Source organism: Hemicordylus capensis, chromosome 4 (genome assembly GCF_027244095.1).
Source record: "Hemicordylus capensis ecotype Gifberg chromosome 4, rHemCap1.1.pri, whole genome shotgun sequence".
Taxonomy (NCBI): Eukaryota; Metazoa; Chordata; class Lepidosauria; order Squamata; family Cordylidae; genus Hemicordylus; species Hemicordylus capensis.
The window spans coordinates 72,024,780-72,051,461 of record NC_069660.1 but is presented as its reverse complement, the minus strand read 5'-3'; the positions used below and the strand labels follow the sequence as shown (position 1 = coordinate 72,051,461).

The following is a 26,682-nucleotide window of genomic DNA, read 5'->3' as shown; positions in this document are numbered from 1 at the left end:
GTGTTCATTGAAACTTTTGCAGGACATGCTCAGTACTTCTGAGAAAGAATCCGGGGGCTTATACGGATTCCTAAATATGCATGCAGGAGTTTACACCCTGCTAGTTAAGCCTTTGTCCTCAAAGTGCCTCAGCTCTTTTGCTCACTGCCTTCCTCAGGCATGGGGTGTGAAGAGCTTACCAACCCTATCTGAGTATAGATAATGCTATCATATTCCTTCTTGCTGTCATAACACAGGCAGTACATAACAACCAGCATACAAAGGATGGATAACTTATTCATAGACTAGACAGTCTAGCTCAGGAATTCTCAGCATTGGGTCCCCAGATGTTATTGAACTTCAACTCCCATAATCCCCAGCCCCAGTGGCCTTTGGTTGGGGATTATGGGCGATGAAGTCCCACAACATCTGGGGACCCAACGTTGAGAATCCATGGTCTAGCTCATAAAACAGCTTAACCTCAAACAAATTATAAGATGTTATCACATATGAAAAGTTTCCCAAAATTGTGCCCTGAGAAACTACTCATTACACACCCCACATCCCTTTTATTATGCTTTTGGTGCTTTTTTACACTCTTTATTATACAATCCAATAGATCTCAAAATGACAGAAGAATGAAGTGAACATCATCCAAAAGTGAACAGCTCAGTATTCAGTAGGCAACATTTGGACTATATTAGTCATGACTAACTCCAACTGAAATTAAAGGGGCTTATGTTAATCATGACTAACTTGTCTCATTGACTAACATGCTGAGCAGCCATCCAATGCCATCAGCAATGGCCCTTTCGTGAGGAGAGGTGAAGCAGTCACCTCAGGTGGCAGATTATCAAGGTGTCAAGATGGCCTCCTGTTGCTGTCATTGGAGCAGCTCTTTGAGACCAATCTGACCTTTGGAAGTTTTGCAAGGAATACTTCTCCTCATATGCCACTGCCTTGACGAGCAGCAGAGTGTGTGTGCGGAGGGAGAGGGCACAATTTTTGCTAATATTTCCTCTGCCTCTGTTAGTGCTCTTTGCCTTCCAGAAATATGTCTCTGAGGACTGCAGAGACATCCATTAAAATATACACATTTTTCAAGACATACTCTGGCCAAAACAAGTGAATATTTTAATGTTTTTTTAAAGGTACATAATCAAATGGTTGTAGTGTTCCACCTATTAAATGGTGAGATTAACTAGGATATTTTGAACAAATATTTTTCAATGAAATTATTTTAGAGTACACTTTTATGCACGTTTAGTATATAAATTATAGTTCTAGTTATGACTTTTCCTGGTAGGGGGAGCAAGCAGATGTCTTACATCTGTGCCAGCAGATGACTACATAATTTCATATTAAAAATTGTATCATACATATTTATACTAATGCCCCTTCGTGTTTAATATCAGTCATGACTGCTTCATCCAATAAAATACATTTTAGTTGATTAAACACAAACGTTTTACTCAATCATAAACATAAAAGTATTAGTCATTAACCAATTAAATCTGCATAGGTTTGCATATGAATAAAACTGAAGCTTGGAGGAAAGATAATTTTTTCTTTTATTTTTAAGATTATGCACATGTATTACAGCAGGACTGCCTTGGACATGGAATTTTCTCCTGTGTGAGAATGAAGGAGGAACACCTTTACTACAATAATGCCTGTCACCCTTCATTTTTATACATACTTGCATTAGAAATAATGAACATTTTAAAGGTTTGATGCCCAGTTAATTGGGGGGACCTTTTTATTTATCAAAGAGCTGGCTTGGACAACACTTTACCTGAACAGCCTATTCCATGGATTAAGACATGAGCATGCTGGTTTCCTTCCCAGATAGCAGTTCCTAATCATGTGAGGTCCTTAGCCCACACCACCTTGCCCACTAACTACTCACATCCTTGCCCAAATACTCTACATTTTTGTAGAAACCCAGTGGTGACAATCATAATCAAGAATGATATTTGTGCAAAGGTGTCCTGTTCTCATGCTATATTCTGAGCATTCAACTGGCATTTTTAGTTGACACCAAAATTTAGATTATTTTGTAACGGCCATCGGCCAGTTCTGAACATGACTTCCTACCAACTTTGTGAGACTGATTCTCGGAAGTGAAGAAACAAATCTTTTAAAAGTAGAAACTTTTGAACCTTATATTACTATTTTAGGATGGAACACTAGGCAAATGTTACAGGTTGGGGTTTTTTTGACGCAAATGGAAGACCATAAAATGTTTCTGTCTTTTATAAAGGTTACCCAATACCTTCATATACCCACAGTATATGGGAAAGAAATATTGGAAACATTTCTTTCTCCTCTAGCACAGAGAAATATTGCAAGCCTGCTTAGACAAAAAATAAATTATATATGAATCAACAACTACTGGATGATGTGAAGAAAGGAATTATCTACAGCAGAATTTTGCTCCAGAAGGGTGAAAGAGACAGTCAGTGAGGATCTGGTTCTTCCTATGACTCATGAACTTTGTCTGCCTAGAAAATATACTACACTGACTACCAGGCTGAGCTGTTGTGAACCTGGTGATGCCAGAAAAATATGCTTCCAAAGGGATGTACTACACTGAGAATACTTCTTTCCAGAGGCTTTTACACACTGGGGATATGTCCATGCAACCCAATAAGACCTGCAGCCAACATGGAATGCATTCACTGACCACCTTGATTACTTGTCTGGGGCACAAGAAGATTCCTCCAGGTAAGCAATTCTTAAATTTGGTTGTACTGTGGACCGTTCTGGTGTGTAGATCATCAAATGTTTACTGTGTATTTGCCACATGGGATACTGCTGGAAAGGCTTTCAGAATTAAAGCTCAACTCCCTTGTACTGATGCAGCTGTACTGTGTGTCCCAACCAAAAGAATGAATGCATGGGGGATGGGGGAAGGAAAGGGGAAGGAGCAATCAAAAAATAGCAGTCCAGTCAGGACTAACTTAAGAGCCACAAAGCATTACATAGCAAGTTTTCAAGTTCTAAAGAATTCTCATTCTTTGTAAACTTTGTAAAGTGTTACGTACATGGATGGCACTATATAAATAATGAATAACTCATCAGGCTAGATAGTATGCTAAACAACAGGAGGACATGGGGTTGGAAGGGGGCACCATTAGAAGTGCACAGTGGTCTGCAGTTTGTAGAATTTAAAGATGGGGTTTGGGGGGTATGCAGACTTGGATCAGCCTCTGATCAGTGTGAGGCAGGGTGCTAGGGCAAAGACACATGGCTGTACTCCCATATTTTGGAAATATAACTCCTCAGTGCTTAACTGAACACATAGGTACCTTCCAAGGCAGAGCACAAGGTTGGAGGGAAAGAGAAAAATGGTAGACTTCATATTGGTAAAGCAGGAGATAAATTTTTGATAGGCATTGCTGCATTTGTGCATCCTCCATGGCATTGAAGCATCTGTCTGTCAAATACCACTATTCATAATCAATTCTCAAATGAGTCCTAAATATGTCTTGACCAATCAATATTTTTTCAACATGAAGCATGCAACGATCTAGCAACACCTACCTGCTACCTAGTAATACTTCCTTCCTTTCACTTTGTGTATCTTGTAAAGGTTGCCTTTAATTTTTTTTATAAGGCACAGTTTTTGTGGACTAAAGTCTATCTCATCAGAAACATTAAAAATTATCCTCAGTTGACAGATTTATACATGAGTTCGATTGGGAGTGGGGAGGTGGGAGAGTGGAGGGAAGATAAGCAGTGGGCCCCAAAGGCCATGAAGTGCAGGAGGCAGGTTTTGTGACATTTCTATGCAAATCTCAAATGTACACAAGATAAGAACGGTGTGCCTTGTATACATTTGAGATTTGCATAAACATCTCAAACTGTACCTCTTGCATGTCATGGCCTTTGAGCCTCACTGCTTAACTCTCTGTGTGTTTCTGTGTATGTGTGTGTACATGTAAGAGTAACTGCCAACAGACAGTAACACTTCTAATTCAATGAGCTCTATTTCACAAAATTTTATGCCATGATTAATCTATTAGTCTTTAAACTATCTCACAGGTTTTTTTGTGGGTTTTGCTGCAACAGATTTACAAGGCCACCCTTCTGGAATTTATTTTTGTTGTGGGCTCACAAATCACCTGGATGCATGTCATGAACTACAAGTAGACATGGGCCACATAAAAAATAGTGTCTTAGGCATTCATAGAGTGACAGGTACCATGAACATCTCCCCCCCCCCCAAATCCCTAAGTCTAACTCAGTGATTCTCAAACTTGGGTCCTCAGGTGTTATTGGACTTCAGCTCCCATAATCCCCAGCCTCAGTGGCCTTTGCTTGAGGATTATGGGAGTTGAAGTCCAATAACACCTGAGGAACCAAGTTTGAGAATCACTGGTCTAAATGCTAAAGATAGTAGCTCTGCTAACATGGTATATCTCGCTGGTTTTGAAAGTATTCACTGTTTAGATATTCTTGCAATGCTTCATGCATCTCAGTTGTTTCTTGACCTCCACTGTGGGCCTCTCCCCTACTCTTGTGAAGTTACTCTTTGAAAGACAAACCATCTCACAGTCACAACAATCAGAAAATTCTACTGCAAATTTTACCCTCAGGAAATTTCAGCACTTATCACCTCAAAATGAGAGCTTGACCTAGACAAGGCCAGCCTAGGTCCTGCACAAAAGACAGGAGAACTGGAAACCAAGAGAGTTTTAAAATAGCCCTGTTGGCTTTGCTTGGCTTCACCCTTCGTAACGTTCATCAGCTTCTGCTTTCACTCTGACTCACTCACAGGATGGGTGGGCAAAGATGACAGGAGGTCTGAGGGAAAGAGAATGAAAACTTACCATGGAACAGTAAGAAGGGTAGCAGGCTCAGGCATCAGCTGAGGAACCTTTGGACATGAATGCCACTTACATAAACAAGATTGAGCCTCCTCCATATATCACTGAAATAAATTCCCAATCAGAATTATTTTACACTTGAATTCAGAGGACCCTGAGAAGTGTAGTCTTTCAATCAGGGCAAAAAACTAATCCCAATGGTCTTTCTCTTTTTCCTTTTGATCTCTGGAGCCTGGACTTCATATGATTAAACAACACAGTCCTCTTAAAATGTATTTGCAGGTCATACAGAAAACCAAGGAATGGTGATATTTTATTTTCAAGTTTATATCAAGAATCATGTGTATGCAGACTTCGGTCTGTGTTGCTTTCTTCATCATAATGTACTTGAAAAGTCTGTTCACAGGAATTTGGAATGTTATGATAAAAACATCTTGAAACAATCAAACAGCCAGTTCAACCATGGGGTGGCACTGACAGCAGGTCAAACATTAACTTAAAATGAATGTTGCAAATGGGCCCTTAATTAGTTGCAAGTTGCATAGTAACTTTATTTCACATGCAACGATATTGTGAGGATGAATGCCCTTGGTTTTCCTCCTTGTCACTATGCATTCCTTTGAGCTTTGGCCATAGCCAAATCTTTAAACATTTCCATTTGTTTTGGGGTTTTTCTTTTTCTTCTTTCAAACATGTTGCAAGTTGTCTTTTGACTCATTCAATAAAATCAGTGGATGACATCTAGAGCAACGAACTGCTGGCAGAGCGAGCAAATTTGTGCTAGTACAACATGTTAATTGCCCTAAAAATGGGCATTTGCAGAATTGTGTTCTTGTGCAAATGTCCCCATTAAAATAAATGCGATGTGCCACAGTTGTGCAATTGCAAGCATGCTTGTGGCAGTGCAACACTAGTCTGGAGCACAAATTCCAGACTCAACACTAGCTAGTGCAATGGTTTTGTGATAGAGCAATGTCATTCAACAAGTAGTTCATTGCTCTGGATGTCAGCCACTGTATATTAAAATAAAAAAAACCCTGAAGTTAAAAATGAGCTGTGTCTCTCTCTTTAAAATGCCTTCATTTGTGGCTTGTGTAGACAAAATTAATCAGTGGGCTCTAACTACAACTTAGCCCAATTCATAGGATTTTAGATTCCTCAACAATTTACCAGAGAACACCAATGTATCATGAGAGAAGCTGATGTGAGTCTTGAACAATAATAAGAAAGAGATTAAAATAGCATCCGAAGTATGTACACACACACACACACAGAGCAAAACAGTAGGGGATACTCACTAGCAGAATATTAGAAACACCAAGTTTTATATTCTGAGGCTAATTATTAGAGAAATACCTGAGAGTTAAGACATATACTTCTGTTATGCATACAAATATATGAAGGAAAACATCCTTTAAAATCTACCACCTGAGAACGATTGTGTGGAACTGCAGCACCATAGCAGGTAGAAGACAAACTGAACATACAAGGACAAAAGCATACATTCATCAGAGAATGCGGCTTGCAAAAGATTCCCACACTCTTCAGCAGACAGAAGTCATTTTCTGACGTTACATGAATGCATGGGGTGGGAGGAAATCACACATGCTCAACCACCACAAATTCATTATAAGGTCAGAAAGTGCCACCAGGCATATAACTGCACACATGGATATGTGCAGAGGCTTTTTATAAATCAGGGCTGCACAACTTCGGCCCTCATGCAGATGTTGGCCATAATCTGTGACTATTAACCACTGTGGCTGAGAACAATGGGAGTTGTAATCCAAAAACATCCAGAGAGCCAAAGTTGTGAAGCCCTGATATAAATGAATGTGTGGATGTCAAGTGCATGCAATATCAGCCTCCCCTGCCACCAACCCAGAGGTCTGTATGACATCCAAACAGGGCTTTACTTCATTTTCACTCTTCATTTGAGCACAAACCTTTGTTGGAAATCCATATATAGATATTGGTAGTAGTAATCCTTAATCGTGGCTGCCTTGTTGCACTGACCTAATATAACTACATGAGAATAAGAACATAAGAAGAGCCCTGCTGGATCAGGCACAAGGCCCATCTAGTCCAGCATCCCGTTGCATACAGTGGCCCACCAGATGCCTCTGGGGAGCTCACAGGCAAGAGGTATGTGCATGCCCTCTTTCCTGCGGTTGCTCCCTTGCAACTGGTATTGAGAGGCATCATGCCTCTGAGGCTGGAGATGGCCAACAGTCATTGATAGACCTGTCCACCATGAATCTATCTAAGCCCCTTTTAAGGCCATCCAAGCTGGTGGCCATCACCACATCCCATAGCAAAGAATTCCATAGATTAATTGTGCACTGTGTGAAAGAGTACTTCCTCTTGTCGGTCCTAAATTTCCTGACCTTCAGTTTCATGAGGTGACCCCTGGTTCTAGTGTTGTGAGAGAGGGAGAAAATTTTCTCTCTGTCCACCCTCTCCACTCCATGCATAATTTTCTATACCTCGATCATGTCTCCCCTTAGTCGACTCTTTTCCAAAGTAAAGAGCTCCAGATGCTGTAGCCTAGCCTCATTAGGAAGGTGCTCCAGGTCCCTGATAATTTTGGTTGCCCTCTTCTGCATCTTTTCCAGTTCTACAATATCCTTCTTAGGATACAGTGACCAAAGCTGTATGCAGTTCTCCAAATGTGGCCGCACTAATAAGAGGAGATTCCTTAACTCTCTGGAATGTCATTGCTTCTGTAATGATTAATATCAGTATTTGAAGGTTTATGTGATTATCAGAGTCTGCTATTGAGTTATTTTTCTCTTATGCACTGTAGAATTAAATCTCCATACTGGATGACCTACCATTGTACACCCACTGGAGCAGCAGTTTATATACAATGAATCCAAAACACTACAAGGGCCACATAAATCTGCCACATCTCTGACAGTAGATGATCCTGGATTCTAGGCATCTACAAACAATACAATGGAGTTCACACTGGGCACAGAGAGATAATGGAAACAGGCAGGTCCCAACACCCACTACAAAGGCTCAAGTTCCATTGACAACAGCACACTTAGCATTGAATGGAACAACCATGCTGCTCATGGATGAAGTGCTTTTAATTCATTGCCTGTACCCAATCATGCTTGTGAACAGGTTATCTGAATCATTCTTTGCAAAAATAAACTGCAATTCAACATCCTCCTACAAGCCTTCCAATGTGGACTGAGTGGTGTAAAACTGCAGCTTTCAGCTTGCAGCAAATGAATCAGACACCCTGTTGGACATAAGAAAGTTGTGGCAGATAGGACATACCAGCAACTAAACCACAAGACAAAGTGTTTAGGTGAATTCACCCCAGAGGTGCTGAAAACTGGCCCTGCTTGTCTTGAACCCTTTGGCTCTTCTACAAGATCCACATGCCTCACAGAATATCTCACATTTTCAAAATACCAGGGGCAGATATTATTGCCCATTTTACAATGGCTAAGCCACTCCACAAAGAGATTTAAGTAATTTGCTCAGCATCAAGTGCACAGAGGAGCAGAAAACCAGGGCTTCCAGAATTGAATTTCTCCATCAGATCACACTTCCTCCCTCCTTCTGTTTTTGTTTTTTTCCCCTCAGGTGCCAAGATATTTAATCTAAAAAGGGGGTTGATGGTAATGGCTAAGTTAAGGAATTAGTGATTCAAGGCTCCAGCTCCTTTCAACAGAGAATGTCAATGGCAGAGGACAATGGGGAGACAGAGGATAATGGAGAAGGAAAAGGAAATGAAGAAAGGGGAAGGACCTTAAGGATAATAACTTGAGGAAGATATTCAGATCAGAAATTCAGATCCTGAGTGAAGGTGTTCCTTATGTCCCTTCATTTGGCTGGGAGAAAAGCTTCCTATAGCCTTCCTAAGGCTTATAATGATAAGCCTTAGGAAGGCTTATAATGATAAGCCTTATAATGATAAGCCTTAGCTTGTCATTTTACCATGAACGGCCATTAACTGGATAAATGGTAAGTATATTCCCACTATGTGAGCTCATCTGTACCAGGAGGAGAATTTTACTCTTTTCCTACTTCCTTAGATTCTTTGTTGGGTGAGGATGTGTGGCAGAATTCTATCCACAATACTGGCAGATGCTATAGGTGGCCAACTCCCTACATGTTTGCATGCCCGTCACAATAATTACCTGGTAAATCGTCACCAGTATTCACTCTAAATGTAATCCCCCTATTTTTGACACATAAAAAAAGATGTGAAATATGCATCATCACCGAAGTTGCTGTAGCAGAGCAGGGCCTAAAGGATAGCTATCCCAAACACAAGTCTAGTACCCTAATCACTAGCTGATTTTTCCTTCCTCTTGGAGCATCTCATACACCAACTGCAGAAACTTTAGCAAACTCTTATGGTTATGGCTTCAGATCAGATTACATGTTCACAAAAATGCATATTGGAGAGGCTTGCTTCCCACTGAAAATGTCATTTTTGTTAACAACAGCCACATGGGGGGAGGGGGACAAACCTGGCCAGGACAGGATTGTTCAGCTCTTTTCTCACTCCCTGATTCATCGGTAAACTGCTGCTTCGGGGGTGGGGGGAGATTTCCAGTGGGAAAACAGGGCATGAGGAAAGAGTGAATCTCTCATTCCCAACCAGGTTTGCCCCTCTCCCATATGACTATTTTATGACAACAATAAAAAGAGAGAGGTGCTTCCCATTAGAAGCATGCCTCTATAGCATACGTTTGCATGTGTGTGTAGTTTGACACTTAGAAAGCATTTTGAAGGAGAGCAGTGCTGTGCTTCAACCCATCTCAGAGCAGAAAGGCTGCAATTACAATCAGTGCTCTATGACACCATACTCTCCAACATATGTCAGACAAAATTTTACACCAACTAAGAAAGCAGTTCATCAGAATAGTAGCACTGCACCAGGACCCCTTTGTTGTAGATGGTTTCTTTTTATTTAGTTATTTGTTCCTGTGCTGCCCAAAGAGAGAAAATGGATACTGTCACTAATACATTGGTACCATTGGCACTCCTGGTGGGAGGCACAGAATATAAATACAGATTTGCTTTCAACATAACCTTGACTATCCCAGCCTCAGTAGCTGGAGATTCAGGCTAACAAAGATCCAGTGTGTGTTGCCTTGGGCTACAAAAAGCTGCTTTGCAGAACTAGGCATGAGTTAAGGCCAGAAATTTCAACAGTAAAGCACTGCCCCTCTTCAGTGCAAAGTCGGTGCCAGCTATACCAGAATGGGAATGTGCCTATTTGCATCACCTTATCCATTTGCACTAACTTTGCTATACAAGTCTCTGGGTCACCCTCTGGGAGGGTGAGGTTCAAACCCTCACCCGCTCCTTCCCAGTTGGTGAATGAAGCACCAGCTGGGTGGTTTCTTTCTTTCTCTCCCGCATTCTGAGCGAGGGAGAGAAAGAAATAATGAAGTGCCAGCTGGGAATGAGCAGGAGAGGGTCAGTGTGGAGCTGGCTACAACCCCTGCATCTGACATCAAATTAGGGGGTGTGGCTGGCGTGCAAGCACATGGGAAGCACTGGGTGGGGGAAGAGCTGCTGTCAGCACCTTCTCCCCAGGCTCCTGACAAGCTCCCTACACCCCATCCCATATCTTTGGTCACATAAATCATTTTGAAAATATTTCTGTGGAGGCAAATGTTATAGGGAAATCAACCCTAGCAAGCATAAATTGTCCACTTTGCTAAGCAGAGTCCACCCTGCTTTGGATTTGAATGGGAGACCACATGTGAGCACTGTAAGATATTCCCCTTAGGGGGATGGAGCCGCTCTGGGAGGAGTAGAAGGTTCCAAGTTCCCTCCCTGGCATCTCCAAGATAGAGCTGAGGGAAACTCCTGCCTGCAACCTTGGAGAAGGCACTGCCAGTCTGTGCAGACAATAATGAGCTAGATGGGGCAGTGGTCTGACTCGGTATAAGGCAGTTTCCTATGAACACCTGTAATCTGGTTCCGATCCTTCCCAAGTGCCATCTCTGTGGCACAATGAGGGATATTTTATCAGTGGTTCCTTGTATATTCTAAACCACCATTCTCCTTTTGAGGTTCTAGTCTGCTTAGAGTGTTTTTTTAGTGACTGGAAGTGCTGGTCACACTCATAGGTTCACACCTGCGTAGCACTATAGGTGTTATATACTTCTTATTCATTTTGTGATGCAAACTGTTTTGTGAAGGTTTTGTTGAAAGCTGGTGTGAGTGTATATAAACAAACAAACAACAGATTGCTACACATATCCCATTGCACTGTAATAGGAGAAACATTTAACACTAGTGTTTTGAAGCCCGTTATAATAACGGGTGCTAGCCTTTTTCTCTCCCTTTTACTGTTTTTTTTTTTTTAAATGCTGCCTCCGCCGCTGCCTCCGAAGTCCCACCCTCCCTCCCTCCCAACTTCCGAAACCACCTTACCCTGGCCCGTGACAGTTGAGCAAAGAAAGTCCTAAATTGAGGAGGGAGAGAGGAGCTCGCAAGCAGTGCTCCTCCCTCTGCAAAGGCTCTGCCCGAACTGGCGCTTGGGGCGGAAAGGACGCAAGAGGCGTCCTTTCCGCCCCAAGCGCCAGTTCGGGCAGAGCCTTTGCAGAGGGAGGAGCACTGCTTGCGAGCTCCTCTCTCCCTCCTCAATTTAGGACTTTCTTTGCTCAACTGTCACGGGCCAGGGTAAGGTGGTTTCGGAAGTTGGGAGGGAGGGACTTCGGAGGCAGCGGCGGAGGCTGCATTTTTGCTTTTAGTTTTCTTCGGCCTTCGCTCGGCCCCCGGTCCCGGCCTCCGTCTCCCTGGGCCGGTCTGGACCTCCGCCGCCATTCCCCCTCCCGCCACCCACCGCAGCCCGTGTCTCCGGCCAGGGCGGCCACCCAGGGCTCCGGCGGGCCCGCCACCCACCGCCGCTGCCCGCAGCTCTGGCCGGGCCCTCCGCTCCCTGGGGCCTCTCCCTTGCCGCCGCGGGTGCCCTCTGGCCAAGGCGGCGGCGGCCAGTGTTCCCCGGCGCTGCTCACCCAGCTTCTTCGGGGCGGCCGCTTCTGGCCACCCAAGATGGCCACTGGGTGCTGGCCGTCGTGTCTCCCTTGCCCTGTTCTGCGCATGCGCTCCGCGCATGCGCAGAACAGGCCAGGGAGGCACGGACACACACTTGGTGTCCGTCCACGGACGGACACCAAGTGTTTTATTAGAGAGGATTCTAAGAGTAATGGCATTTCTGCACTGCAGATTAGCAGCACTCTGCTGGTCATTTGGGGGCCAATTTTTACTGACCTCTCCCATCTCTGGAAGCAGGTCCCTGGGTCACAGGGAGCATTTCTGGGGGCAGGGAAGCTCAGTGAAAATTAGTCCTCCCACACATGCATTGCCTTACTCTAGAAGGCAGCAGCAGCACGCAGGAAGTCCCAGGGCTTCGTTGTTAGGATGTCAATCTATGAGGCTGTTCACACAGCCCAGATTCGGCTAGCTGCATGTGTGAAGCACTGGGATCGAGCCTGACAATGGCCCTGCCCCCATGCCAAACCCAAGTTTTTAGTCCACTGTTTAGCTGAGGTTAAGCGAATCGGCCAGCAATAATCTGGGCAACTGCCACTGGGTTAAACAGCTTCCCTCCAGACCGTCGCCATTTCCAGAAGCGAGCCGGGGGAAGGAGCGGCCATGCAGAGCATGGTGATTGCTCTAACAAGAACAGCCACCGTGCTTGTTGCGTGGAACACTATTGGATGCAGGGAAGGGGAGGTCCTCTCATTCCCAGATCTTGCGGTTGCCTCACTACCACTTGTATGGGCGTAGGGCACGGTGGAGGGGAGGGCAGCCACTGCTCATCTGCCAGGAAGGCAGACAAGTTCTTGCCTGCTCTGCAGCATGCTCAGCAGTGGCCGTGTGGTTGTGTGAAAGACCTCAATATCTATCTACCTATTATAAATAATGCTGCATCTTCCATTATGATTCCTTTATACAAATGTGAAATGGTTTTAAAAGCAAAGGAAAGAATCTAGCTGCCATGGCTGAAAGCATTTCACACTAGCACTGAATATCAAATATTAGTTAAAGTTTCCCCAGACAGTAGCATAGCACACAACCATGGCCATGGGAAGTATCTCGGGGAAAGCCAGGTATCTTTTTCCATAGGACATCCCCAGCCTCAGATATGGAAGCCAACTATGTGAGACAAAAAGGCAGCAAAGGAATAAAACATATAACCTGGAGATGTGCCATAATTTATTTTTTCGTTTTATGACTCCATTTGATGCTGTTATTTGATGCTGTTATAAACCATCTTTGGTTTTGTAAACAATTTGTCTCACTTTCATTAAGAGGTTCTCACTTGTAGTATGAGTCACCTAATGGCACAGAAGGGAAGTAACTTGCCTAGGGAGCATGAGGTTGCTGATTTGAATCCCTGCTGGTATGTTTCCCAGACTATGGGAAACACCTGTATCAGGCAGCAGTGATATAGGAAGATGCTGAAAGGCATAATCTCATACTGTGCAGGAGATGGCAATGGTAAACCCCTCCTGTATTCTACCAAAGACAACCACAGGGCTCTGTGGTCACCAAGAGTCAACACCAACTCGACGGCACAACTAAAGAGTTTTAGGTTGGCTACCAGTGCTCTAGACTGTATGGTGGTGGCAGCGGGGGTTGTCACTACAGAACATGGTGTCCTGCTACTGGTGGATGCCATTTGCTGCCACAGAGTGCCCTGGGCAATGAGATGTGGAGCACTGTGGGAGCAAAATGCTGGGAAAGGTGCTCTGCCACCAGCCCCACCTGTTTGAACAGTTGAAAAAAAAAGTCTTCCAAAAATACCACTGTAGCTTCCATCATGCTATAAGGTCACACACACACACACACACACACACACCTTTAATGAAGATGAATGGAGTTCTGGATTAAATCAATGGCATGTGCCAGCCATTCCTTTCGGATCTCCATTAGTAACTATAGGCATTAAGAAAAGCGAACAAAACGGGCCTGACTGGTTTATTTTTTCATCCATTCTGAAATGAAGCGCCTTCCCTCTACCCAGTAAAACCTATCATAAGCATCTGGAGTCTGTGCTTATCCAGACAATAAAACCTAGAATATGAATTGCCCTCATACAGGAGATCTATAGAAGAGGTCACTATGCAAAAAAATCCCTGGAATTGGTAGTCTCACTCACCAACCTTCAGATGGTAGGGGGCCCACAAAAGGGCCTCTTCCGATGAACTCAAGGGTTGGGGAGGCACATAAGGGAGGAGGTATTCCGTCAGATATTTTCTTCAGTATGGCTTCCTAGCATTCCAATAGTGAGAAAAGCAGGGGGAAATCAAAATGAGTAAAACGGCAGGAAACTGTAGTATGCTCAGACAAAAAAAACCCCACACCACACATGAGCTACTGAGCAGAACAAAAGAAAAATTGACAGGTTCAGCCCATACCGGCACATTCATTACTGCCTGTTACTACAAAACATGTTAGTTTTCATGTCCAGAAGCATTTTCTTGGTATCTTTTTATACTACAAGTAGGGTTGTAAAATTCTCAGAAATGTTATAGTCATGGATAAAGGGGTTTTTGTGTTTTTTTTTGGAGGGGGGAGAACACATTGCAATTTTGGGAATCATTAAAATATATAGAACTAGTAGGTGAGGCCCAACGTTGACTGGGCAAACTCATTTTGCATAGTTAACACGTATAGGAAAATTTAAGAAATTAAAAATATGTAATCGATTTTTTAATTAACATGCTCACAAAAGGGAAGTAAAAGAACAATTTGAAATTCATAGGATTTCAATTTGACATTGTTCATTTTATTGAATAAATGACCATATATGGAAAATTTAAGTCACAGTAAATCTGAATCTGAGTAAGGTCTTCTGCTTTTCTTGGACATGATGTCATTTTGGAATTATTGATCTGATTATGGAGTATCAAAATCTGTCAAGAACAATTTGGGCCCTGGATATCTGAAGGAACACTTGCTCCCAAGCTGCCCACTTGACAAGTTTATCGGCAGGAGCTCCGCTCCATGTGCCGACAATGAGGGAGGCTCGGCTCTCATGCATGTGGGACAGGGCCTTCTCAGTTATTGTCCCCAGGCTTTGGAATGCTCTCTCAGTGGACACCCACCCCTCAGTCTCCATTCAAGCTTTTAGAAAGCAAGTAAAATCATGACTTTTTATCAAAGCTTTTATATGAGTGTTTTCATGTTGCTGCTGCTTCTGTGATGTATTTCTCTCATATTCCAACCTTTCCCCAGGCATATGCCAATGTAAGAAGTAGTGCAGTCAGCTAACTCAAGTGGCAGGATTGCTCATATAAAATTCAGTATCTTTAGGAAATCAGAAAGTATTATATTCAGAATTCCTTTTAAAATCTACCAAAAAAATATTTCAATTTTCACAGTGCATATTCCAGTGTAAAAGTAGTGCATCTGGCTAATTTAAGTGGCAGGAGTAAGTATGCAAAATATGGTATCTGCAGGTTATCAGGAAGTATGACTTTTTTCACAAAACAAACTCTTCAAAATATATAACAGATACTTTTAAAATAATATTTAAACTGATTTTACTTTTGTAAAGACACAGAGTGAGCATCACATAAGAGTTTCCTTTTCCAAAATAAAGCTAAGGCACATTTCCTTTTAAATGTCACAAATATACTAAACAATAAATTAAGAATATATAAATAGTGCTAGAGATCAACCTCTAAGATGTAATTTATGTACTTTCTTCTATGAATCTTGATGTCAAAGTGGGATGGGATGGAACCAAGAGGAAGCAGATTCAAAGCTGCCTAGTATACATGTTCAGGTTTCTCCTGAGGCTTTGCTACCCAAAATAAGCCTCTTGTAGCATCTGTCCCCATGGACTTTCATTTAGCTCTCTCCACACAAGCAGCAAGGGCAAGAGGCTGCTTGTTTACCTATAGGAGGGGGACATACAGTATCACAGTTCTTTAGGGTGAGAGAATATCTCCAAGACAAACAGGAGCCAAATCAGGATAGTATATTAACCACTTCAGTTCAAAGAGGAAAGCAGGCCACAAGCAAAGAAGGGCCCTAAGAAGGTTTGTGTGTTCCTCTAGTATCGTGTGAGACACAAAGGCCAAAATCCAACTGAGATTTGAGGTATAATTCTATATTATACAGAATTAGAACTGTAATTATCTAATATTTTTCATTGTCTTACATAAAATGTCTTTATATTACATAATTGTTAGAATTTTGAAAGAGCAATGGGAAGGAAGTGATAATAATATTTTAAAACCATGCTTAAAGCATTTAAGAGAGGAAATATTTCATAAGAGGGTTTTTTCAATTATTCCAAAATTTCCACGAGGAATGTGCACAAATTGCATTTCAAAATGTGATTTGGAACACATCCCCTGCTCCTCTAAAACAGAGGAGAGCAGGTGCATACCTGCTCCTCCGCCGCACACCACCACTTCTTGAATCAGTGGTGCGCCTCCCAGCTATCTTCACGTGCCGGCGGCCCTCTCCCCCAGCTGCCCCTGCACGATGCCAGTGTGCATGTGTGGTGGCCATTTGCCAGGCCAGCATGGTTGCTGGCATGGGGGCAGCTGGTGGGGAGAACTACTGGCATATCAAGATAGCTGGGAGAAGCGCCGCCGATTCAGGAAGTGGCAGCGAGCGGTGGAGGAGCAGATATGCACCTGCTCTCCCCCATTTTAGAAGAGTGGGGGATGTGTTCAGAATCACATCTCAAAATGCAATTTATGCACATCCCTAATTTCTACTTTTTCCATCTCTAGTCTTGGGAGGAGGGAAATTTGCATGTTTTTCTGGACACAAGCATGAAAAAATGCTGGGCAATTACTTTAAGTGACAATACAATGCACTTAACAATGCCAGCCAAAACTGTTGACCCTCAAAGAGCACCACGTCTTGCAAGAGTGAGAGAGAATGAACTTGCTGTATAGCACAGGCAGAGTAAACTAAAAAGTGTAGTAAGAGGAGGAGGGTCAGGGAAAATCCAGCAAGAGCTAGCCATGTATAACACTTGCAAAATGATATAACTATCTATTGTGATTCAAGAGCACATGAGTCTGTGACATCTGACTTGAAAGCTCATTTCCCACACTCACAGTCAGTGATACTAGCTTCAAATGGCCAAATAAAGGAGCTGACCTTTTGTGAAACCCCAGCTGTTTATGCACCTGAATTTTCTTGTGGGTTACATTTTGGAAGACGGATTTACAGATGTTGTGGCAAAACACAACAACCTGTGATCTTATTTACAGAAGTTTTAAAAAATCAAGAAAGAAGCCACCTCCAAGCAGAAACAGGATTGTTTCCTAGTGCCTCCCACAAGAAGATTTAAGTACTGAAGTGTCCGTTCCAAACAGCTTTGCACATTGAGGAATTGTTCACACCTGTTCAAAGAGAACACAACGCATGGGTGGGTGAACATCACTGTAGGTGTCGGTGCAGAATTCTACCTGGGTAGCATGTCACACAAGGGCAAAATGACCCTACAAGTTGTCAATCAGAGAAGATATAAGTCACAAGCACAGCACCTTGGAGACCAGGAGTCATTTCATTCACAGTTCATAAATCTAGCAACCGTCAGGTTGCCCCTCTTTTTACTTTAGATGAGTTGTACAGCAATGGCAAGGTGTATTCTGAAGTTACGGCTTATCAATTTACAAGGTTTTTGAGGCTCGTTTTTCAGAGGGCACTGTTGTGCTTACTCAGAAGTTCATGATTACTGTCCTCAAAAGCCATCCTGGCTCAAAACATAGTAGAACATTATACTCTCATTATTTATACTGGATAATAAATGCACACCTAGTTCTTCCCTGCATAGCATAGAACTGCTGATTTCATTATTTTCCCAAACTACCTCTTCTATATAGAGGTTCAATTTATACCTTTTTCTACAACCCAGATCTTCAATGTGGTGGAACAGAGCAGCAAATGGCTGCAGAAACATCTTTACGAAGAGAGATAAATATAAACTTCTAAGAGGTTAGCCACTATATATAGCACATGCAAAACATCCAGGGGCGGGTTAGGTTACAAATCCCTTGCACTACTCAAGAAGGTGGCATCGCCCAAAATATAAAATCATTCTTCTTTGGGAGGTTATAGTAGAGAGATACAATTTCCAACTACTGACTTGCTAGGTCAATTTAATTTAATTTATTTATGGAACCATAACATCTACCTAAAAAAAGAAGCATATCAATGTTCACGCTTCAGGAGACCTCAGTGACATTCCCCTTCATTCATCACCATCTTCTAGATTTCTAATTCTCGGGGTCTGTGTACAGGTGCTGAGGGTACAAAATTAGGGATTTCTACAGAGTTGGTGAAGCTGTCTTTAAACAGTAGAGTCCTTCACCTTTGCAGAAAATTGTGTGGATATTGGAGGGTTGGGTATGAATAACCTCTGCCCCCTCCCACCACAGACACCACAATCTACTGATCCCAGCAGCACTGTTCCCTCTGACAGGGATTCCCAGATGTTGTTGACTACAACTCCCAGAATCCCCAGCTGCAGTGGCTTTTGCTTGGGGATTATGCGAGTTGTTAGAGGGAACACTGCCCAGCACTAGAGACAAGCAAGCAGGCATTAGCTCAAGGCTGCAAAGGAACACTCTGTCCGCCTTGTGTAGCGATGGGCTCTCCTTCCCTAGAGTTTTTCATACAGATGCTGGATGGACACCATCCATTAGGGATGCTGTATATCAGTTTCCTGCTCTGAGCAGGGGATTGGACTAGAAAACCTCCAAGGTCCCTTTCAACACTAAAATTCTATTATTTTAAGGGTGGAAATTGTTCAGCAAATGCAAGGAAGTTTTCCACACCCGGCTTTTAACCTGCATCTCCTCCAGAATCAAGTGGAGGCATTCACATATTCAGCAGAGTTACCCTGAAGTCTCTGCGAGCTGTTGGGGAGCACTTCACACATGATTCGAGTTTTTCACCGCTCGTTAGAGTGCAACTCGATTAATATCCGGGGTAAAGAAAAAATCCATTTTTTGCATCTGGATTTTTGGAATCACATTAGGGGTGTAGCAAGGTTGGAGTGGGCCAGAGACAAGATTTTAAAATACACACCCCCCCACTGAAGTTCTGATAGCTCCAGGTCTTAACACTCACATCAATTTCAGAGGATGAAAACAACTGAAGGAAGCCCAGGCGGGTGTGCGGCTGGGGGAGTCAGGCATGTAACTTGCCTCTGGGGGCCCCCCAAGGCAGTGGGCCCCCAGACAGCTGTCTCCCCTTGCCCTATTATAGTTACGCCCCTGGATAGCATTTAGTTCACAGTAAAGCCTGCTGTTTCGAGAACTCCAAAGCCCCATAGCTCACTTTGAATTTGAAGAGAGAGGAAATGCATACCTGACCTCCACTCAGGCCAGCTCTCCTGCTTGCCTCAGAGTTGGGGCTTAACAGAACTCATGGCAAAGCTGCAGGGAAAAGATGGATTTGGAACAACTTTGGGAGGCCACTGTAATATCTGGAAGGTTCTCCAGATGTGAAGCCCTCAACAGGTCCTCTCATCCACTGGGTTCCACTGAGCTGCTGGACTGAGGATGCCCACTGCCTCAAGATGACTTGCTGGCACACCAGAGCCCTCTTGCCAACTGGTTCCATGATGCCTCCAGGCAAGGGAGAGGATAGGTAGGGACAGAGCTGGAGAGAGGAGGGGAGATTGTGAAGTAAGGTTGGGTGCATGGCATTAGCAGAGGGAACCGGTGTGGGGTCCCCTCTGCCATCCTCTCTCTGCCCTTATATTTCCAGAATCAAACACATTTTGCAAAGATTACTTTAGAAGTTTTCAAACTTTAGGCCTTCTACACTGCCAGGACTACACCTATGCCCGAGACGAAAGAAACTCTGCAAAATATTGCTTCATCTCGGAGCCATGCCCCTCCTCCTCTTAGTTCCTGTGGGGTGTTTGCTTTACAGTTGACAGGGATGTTTTATGAATGGAAAAATCAATTTCACCATTGAGTCTATTTCAAAATTATTTGCCAGCACAAAGGTCCCAGCAGAGACCCAATAATTATAGAATGCCCCAGGGTGGGGGTTAGCATCTGACCTTTGATTTAACAGAAGAACCCACAGAAAGGGGAATATAGAACAAAGAAGTAAAAACACTGTGTGCTATTTACAGCCACCTCCCTGCTCCCGCCCAAAAGTATTTCTTCTTGAAATTTCTTTTTAAAGTGCCACCAAGAAGCAAGCAGGGAGAAAGCATCCTGGAGGGCAGCATTCTCAAGTCTGTGCCAAGACTAACACACAGCTTTGGTACTTTCAAAGGCAAGACCCAGCTGATCCCATTGCACAGACCAAATGTCAATGCTCTGATTTTACAAAGCAAGAATGATTATGTCTTTGCCCAGGCAGAATAAATGAAAAGACTGCCCCTGTGGGTCTGGTCTAAGAGTTAAGAGAATGGATAGACAATCTCTGTGTTATCAGGTCTACACTATTCTTAAGATTGTGGGCTATATTATTATTCTTTCTGCTACACCGGGGGTTCCCAACTTCGGGTGCCCAGATATTAGACTAAAACTCCCAGTGGCCAAAGGCCATTGATGGAAATATATTCCAGTAACATTTGGGCATCCAAGTGTGAGATCCCTTGTGCTCAGTGTTCTCTCTAAGGCGTGGACGTGCTCACACATTTTTCGATGTCCACTCAGTTAATTTTAGATCCCACTCAGGTGGAATCAGGAAGACCTCACTATGAATGCAAGTGCACACACACTGCCTTGATACTGCTGCCCAGAACAAAACTCATTTCTGCACACAGAAGAAAAAAATTAGAGAGAACACTGCTTGTGCTACACAAAAATTACCTCCCCGTGAGTAATCAAGCTCCATAAAAAGTTGATGCCATCTTGTAGTAAAGTCTACAAGGTTATGGGGCATATGCACCCTGGCATACCATAGTATATAAATATATGAATGTACATATTGCATTCATTATCCAAAAGTGGATATATTCATAAAGCTTGGAATATTTCCCTTTTCCTTACAAATGAGCTCTGAGCATGTTTTGAAGTAAAATTTGGTAGGGCTCACACAGACAAGGCAAAACTACTCTGGGGCCAGGATACGGCCTGTGGGCTAATCTACATAGATTTGTTATTCTTTGTACTTCATAGGTTACAACCTAAGAGTGAGGAAAACTCCATGATGATGACAGAACAGTGAATGCAAGAGGCAGGGTCTTCTGACTAATCTTTTAACTTTCATAATATCAGCCAATAACTATCTGTCCAATAGTTCTTGCTCATCAAGTTGAGGCATAGGGCAAACAGGGATAAACAGAGATAATGTTCTAGAAATTGATTCATTGTATTTTTGTTTTTAGATACAGGAAGAGAGCCTGAATCTTTGAAATAGTGCATGGAATAAGTTCAAAATGACAAACAATATGCTATGATGTTCATTCCCTTTGCAAGGAACAGTGCTCCATCTCAGAACGAAATGGAGTTATAAACCCCAGAGAAGCCAGTTGCTGCCATACACAGAATACAGATGTGTCTGTGCTTCTCACATCTGGCCTGGCCAGGATACAGTTCCAAATCAGTTGATTTCCCAACCAAAGGCTATCACAACTCAACACTCTTGTCACAGATGCAAACTTTGTATTTAAAAGTTCTCCATCTATTATTTGTACACTCACTCATGGGTATTTGTGAATTCATGGTTGGGTAATTCATAACTGTATCTTTGGCTGCTTGACTGAGTCACATGTGCTACAATCTGTGGCAACAAAGGGCCTGCTTTGATTAGTTTGGCATTGTTGACCGTGACAAAGCTGTCAATATTTGCAGATTTGAATTTAAGTATTTATTAGAGGAAATTAAGACTCAGATTTGAAATGTACTTTTGGTTTTCATGAGGCATAGCTGACGTGCAGCAATCAATGCATGGCACATAACCTAATTATTGTTCTCATTTTCTCTGGAAGGCAGAAGAAACCTGTGACACTGGGTCCTTCTTATCTCTACTCTATTAATCTGCATTTAAGAGTCATACTCTGCTGTGCTTTCTGGACCACCATCCCCTGGGGAACATCAGACAGTTATTTGGGGGGAGATCTAATTTGCACAGATTCTTGACTTCCCTTCTGACCACTGTCTTTCAAAAGAGCAGCCTACTGTTTTCCACACAGCCCTGAAAACTGTGCACACTCAGCCTCTTTTGCAAGAAAGACTGGCATTTCATGCTCACACATTGGTGAGCAGACATACAAGTATCATACACCATCACATTCATCAACAACAGTTAGATAATGAAGCCATTTCCTAGGTCAGTCCCTAACATAAACGATGGATGGATAATATACTTTATTTGTTACCTTAGTGCTCAGAAAGCCAGGAAGAACACAGAGAGAGTTTCACAGTCCCCAAAGAAAAGGGGCAACAGGCAGCATCTCCTCTTCACCAAACAAGCTCTTTCTCTCCGGTTCTTACACAGCACCCAGCATTTCCTCATTTTTCAGGACCTCTTTTAATTTAGTGCTCAGCACAGCACCGGGGAGAGGAAGTTGCAAAACAGCAGGACCGCTTAGTTCATTCTCTTAACATGACCAAGATATTACCAATAAGGCCAAATGAAACCACCCCTATTACCACGAGCTGGGAACTGCCAGCAAGGCTCCACTTCTCCACCCACAAGGTCCCTGGACACTTGGAGAAGAAAGACACATTTCCTCCTCCCCATAACTCGTGCCTACAGCTTCAACGGGGTCAGAAATGCCACCAGAAATGCAAAGGAAAGAGTCAATGACTAAAACTTTGTCTTGGTGCTTCAGCTCCAGCTCTCTACTCTGCCTATATTTTTAGGATGGGCTCTTTGTATTTGCTCCACTTCAATATCTCAAAGCACCTTCAGCTATGTAACAAGAACACCAATTGCAGGATCTCTTTATCCCAGGTTCAAGACTCTTCCCACACCCTCTTGTGTTGCTTGAGGCTATGCACTCATAACGGTTAACTGAAGAACTCTCAGGACACATATTGAAATCACATTTAAGTTTGTCACTAAGAATGCAAGAAACTTACCATTTTAGAATGCAAGCAGAGATTTTCACAATTCCATCAAGATTCTTTCCCCCACTCAACACTCCCCCAGGAGTGCATAATCCACAGCCTAGGCCAGATACTATACAACAACTCAAAAGTCTCCAGTATTTCCTGCTTTAACTGTTACACCATCATGTTACCAGAGATCCAAAGAACCTGCAATTAGTAATGCCACAGCCATCTGTATTTCTTTCTACTGCAGGAACTTAGGACCACCTACCATATTTCAGGTGGAAGATGTACACATATGGAAGTTTGCACAGACAGATGAAGCAAGTTACATTCATTGGAATTAATGAGGCTACTAATGAGAAAATTAAATAACTGGATTCTATGGTACTTATTGCCACAAGCAGGAGACAAACTGGTTCGACTTTTATTTTTCCCAGAGCACAGCAAGCAAGTAGTTGTTTTGTGCAGCTTCACTTTTAAAATGAAGTTTAGAAGATGCAGTCCTGGAAAAGGCACAGCATTTTGAAAATGTAGTCTTTCCGGGGGAAGGGGGGAAGACTACAATTCCCAGAAAACTCTGTGCCTATCCCACGACTATAGAAGATGAAGAAACATGTGTAACCACGGAAAGTGATCATCACTGCATTCCAGGAATAATAAAAGTAGAGCCAATCTGTCTCCTGCCCATGCCCGTATGTTCCCAGGAGAGGGTGGTGAGATAGGGGAAGGACCAAAGCACCCAAATTGTTTTGGAAGTGAATCAGCCTAATTTGGCCAGGGCTACTTTGATCTGGTGGCTGAATCAGGTTGAATCACTTCCATTAGACAAACTGAAGCTCCACACAGCCCTCCTGGATTCCTTTCAATCCAAGAATATTATGATCTGTATGTATCAATTACTGAGAAACACTTGCTTCTAGGAGGATCCAATGGAAAAATTAAGGGAAATCTGGATGAAATGGTACTACATCTGAATGGGTCATCTCTGTGTTGGTGGGATTTCTATACAGATAGCCTCTAGCTACCCATGTTAAATTTTGACCAGGTCCTGACACTATTGTTGTTGTTTTTTAAAAAGTAGCCATGTGATCTTTGATTGATCATGAGCATTTGGGACCTTGACCAAAAGCACCCACTTTCATCTGCAAACAAGCCTCTAAGGCTTCAATAAGAGAGCACTGATTGAAAAGGCTGCAAATTTTCCCCTCTGCCGAAGGCACAGTTAATAGACTTAGGGTAAACAGTTGCAAGTCACATGGCCAAAAGGACAGAAAACACTCTATAAGACTGCCCTTACCTTGCCTATACTTCCAATATCCTTCTGAATTTCCGATTGTTTTTGTCATTAGTTCTGCCAGTGGAAAGCAGAGAAAATATGAAGAACTCAGAAGGCTTCTGTTACTAACACATAACTCAGTTCTGTGCAAGACTCAGTACCAGTTCAAACACTATGAACCAGAAGAGGTCCAAGTAGGTGTGTTGGGAATAGGTTAGCTCCCTCCTCTTCTTGACACAGGGCATTCTATTAGGCTATCAACATCTAATCTTCAGCTATCACGACGCAATGAAGGAAATGGTTGTGTGTCATGTTGAGTACAATTCTTAAATTAAGTTCTATATTATACTTCTTCCCCACTCCCCTATTGAAAGGGCACATTCGTAAGCTCCATGCTCCTGTGTTTGAGCTTGCAGCTTGTGAATGTCCCTGTCATTCACTTGAGCACCATACCTAGCAAAATGTTATCCCAAATATGTACACCCTTCCATTGGTCCAGGGAAGGGGGCCAAGGGAGATCAAAAATAAGAATGCACAAAGAGTAGAAACAAAGGCAGCACAAAAGCTATAGGTCAGCTGTTCTACAACAAATCTGTAGTTAATGTTTACAGGAAGTAATTACTGCTTGCTTACAGATTTCTCAAAATAACTAATGTGAGATGCACAATATCCAGAAGAATATGAAGAAGAAAAGCACCCCTCCCCAAAACCCTTTTTATTACAGGTGTGGAAACTTGATTCACTAGGCTTGGTCTTTATTTGATAGAAAGTTTGAATCCTAAGAATCCAGCGTGTTAGGTGTCCAGATGGGACACAAGGCTATACTGCTGAAAAATGCTTCAACAGAGTGGTGCTCTGCGATACCTGTAACATTTTAAATCCACTTACAACATGGATGGCACCATTCATGTACCAGTTTCCATGCCAACAATAGAGGCAACTGGTTATCCATGGAGGGCATACAAAATATATCTTTTTGTAAACCTTGTCCAGATACCTGGTAATCAGTAGTGATGGCACTGAAAAAGCAACAGGGTTGGTACCATCCATGTGTTAAGTGGATTTCAAAGAACAATAAAGTCCAATTCATGCAACCAGCCAGATGATGGCTGTTTGAAACCCAAACTGTGTGGGGACTGTTCTATGAACAATTTATGAGTAACAGCTAGTTACACGGATTTATCAAATTCTCCATCCTCTGGCTCATAAGTTCTGGCAGTTTGCAAAATCTGAATGGCAAGCAGAAGATCTGCAAATGCTGCACATAAACCAATCAGCACATGATGCCCCAGCTTCCATGGTCTGAATTTAAGATGACCCTTCACACGGTTGCTTGCTTGTTTGACATTCTTACATTCTTGCTTGTTTGACATTCGTGAAGGCATTAACTGATGGGTTGCAAAAGAATCCTATACACTTTGTAGTATCAGACTACAATTATTATAATGTCTTCAAAATCACAATGCACTACCCAGACATAACTTTTAAAGAGAATTTAAAAATATATGTATTTCATTTTATACATATCATATGTTTTATTGTCAGGATCACAACTGTTTTGACATGAAGTGGGGAAGTTTGTTTGTTTTAACAGGCATATACTCTCAGGCATTCACATTTGCAAAACCACCAATATCTGGTGCAATATTCATGGCAGTGAATACTGCACCAGATATTGGCAGCAGTGATTCAGTCTCACATTCAGGCTCTTTAACTGAGAGATGATGCGTGAGGGACATTCTAGGGAGGCACGAGACAGGAGACTCCTGGCACTAACAACTGTCCAGTGCCAGGAGCCTCATGCTCACAACCAGAAATGCTAGAAAGCCCTGCTGCAAAGATAAGGAACCAACAAGGCTCCTGTGTAAGGAGGCTTGCTCAGCTGGCGTCAATACTGAGGGAAGTGCAGTACACTCCTTTCCTTGTAGGTCATTTGGCACATTTTCTTCTTTGTTTTGGGGATTCAGAGAGTACCCCAAGGCAGGCCTCCTACTGTGACATGTTCCTAGGGCCAGCTGAGGGACGACGTTTAGCTCTTCACTTATCGGAGGCTTTAAATAACTATGAAGCACACAGAAGGCTTCTGTTACTAAACACAGAACCCTGTTATATACAAGAAGGCTTCCCTGAAACCACTGACTTTGAGCAGGCTGAAGGTAGCCTCCATTAATACCAGTCACTGCCAGAATATACACGGACAACCTTAAGGGAGACAATCATCTATCTGCTTATTCTAGAGAACAGATCGTGTTGGAAATGCAAGAGAAGCTCGCAAAGAATCTATCAAATCACAGATACAAGGAGATTGCAAAATACAGGAAGCAGTGTTCCCTCTAACAGGGATTCCCAGATGTTGTTGACTACAACTCCCATAATCTCCAAGCAAAAGTCATTGCAGCTGGGGATTCTGGGAGTTGTAGTCAACAATAGCTGGGAATCCCTGTTAGAGGGAACACTGACAGGGAGTGTCTTTCCAGATACTCTGCTCTCTACTCTATCAGGAAACTGCTTGATCATGGTCAATCTACTGGAGTTGTTCAAGCTGCTGCAACACTAACTCATTCAAAATGTGGGAAGGCCTCAAATCTATAAACGATTTCCA

At 42.8% G+C, this 26,682-nt stretch overlaps 1 protein-coding gene across 6 annotated transcripts in view; it reads right to left on the bottom strand.

Moving 5' to 3' along the window:
- The window catches only part of TFEB (transcription factor EB), an 89,176-nt gene that overhangs the window by 27,691 nt on the left and 34,803 nt on the right, over positions 1 to 26,682 (bottom strand). For 3 of the 6 annotated variants that reach the window (XM_053247210.1, XM_053247209.1, XM_053247207.1), the window contains one exon: positions 13,963 to 14,075. The exons of 1 other annotated variant lie outside the window; for it this stretch is intronic. The gene's annotated coding sequence lies outside the window, so the exon portion shown is untranslated. Of the gene's footprint in view, positions 1 to 13,962; positions 14,076 to 22,125; positions 22,205 to 26,682 lie in introns of those variants that run through there. 2 more of the 6 variants (XM_053247212.1, XM_053247208.1) reach the window with 2 other exon arrangements.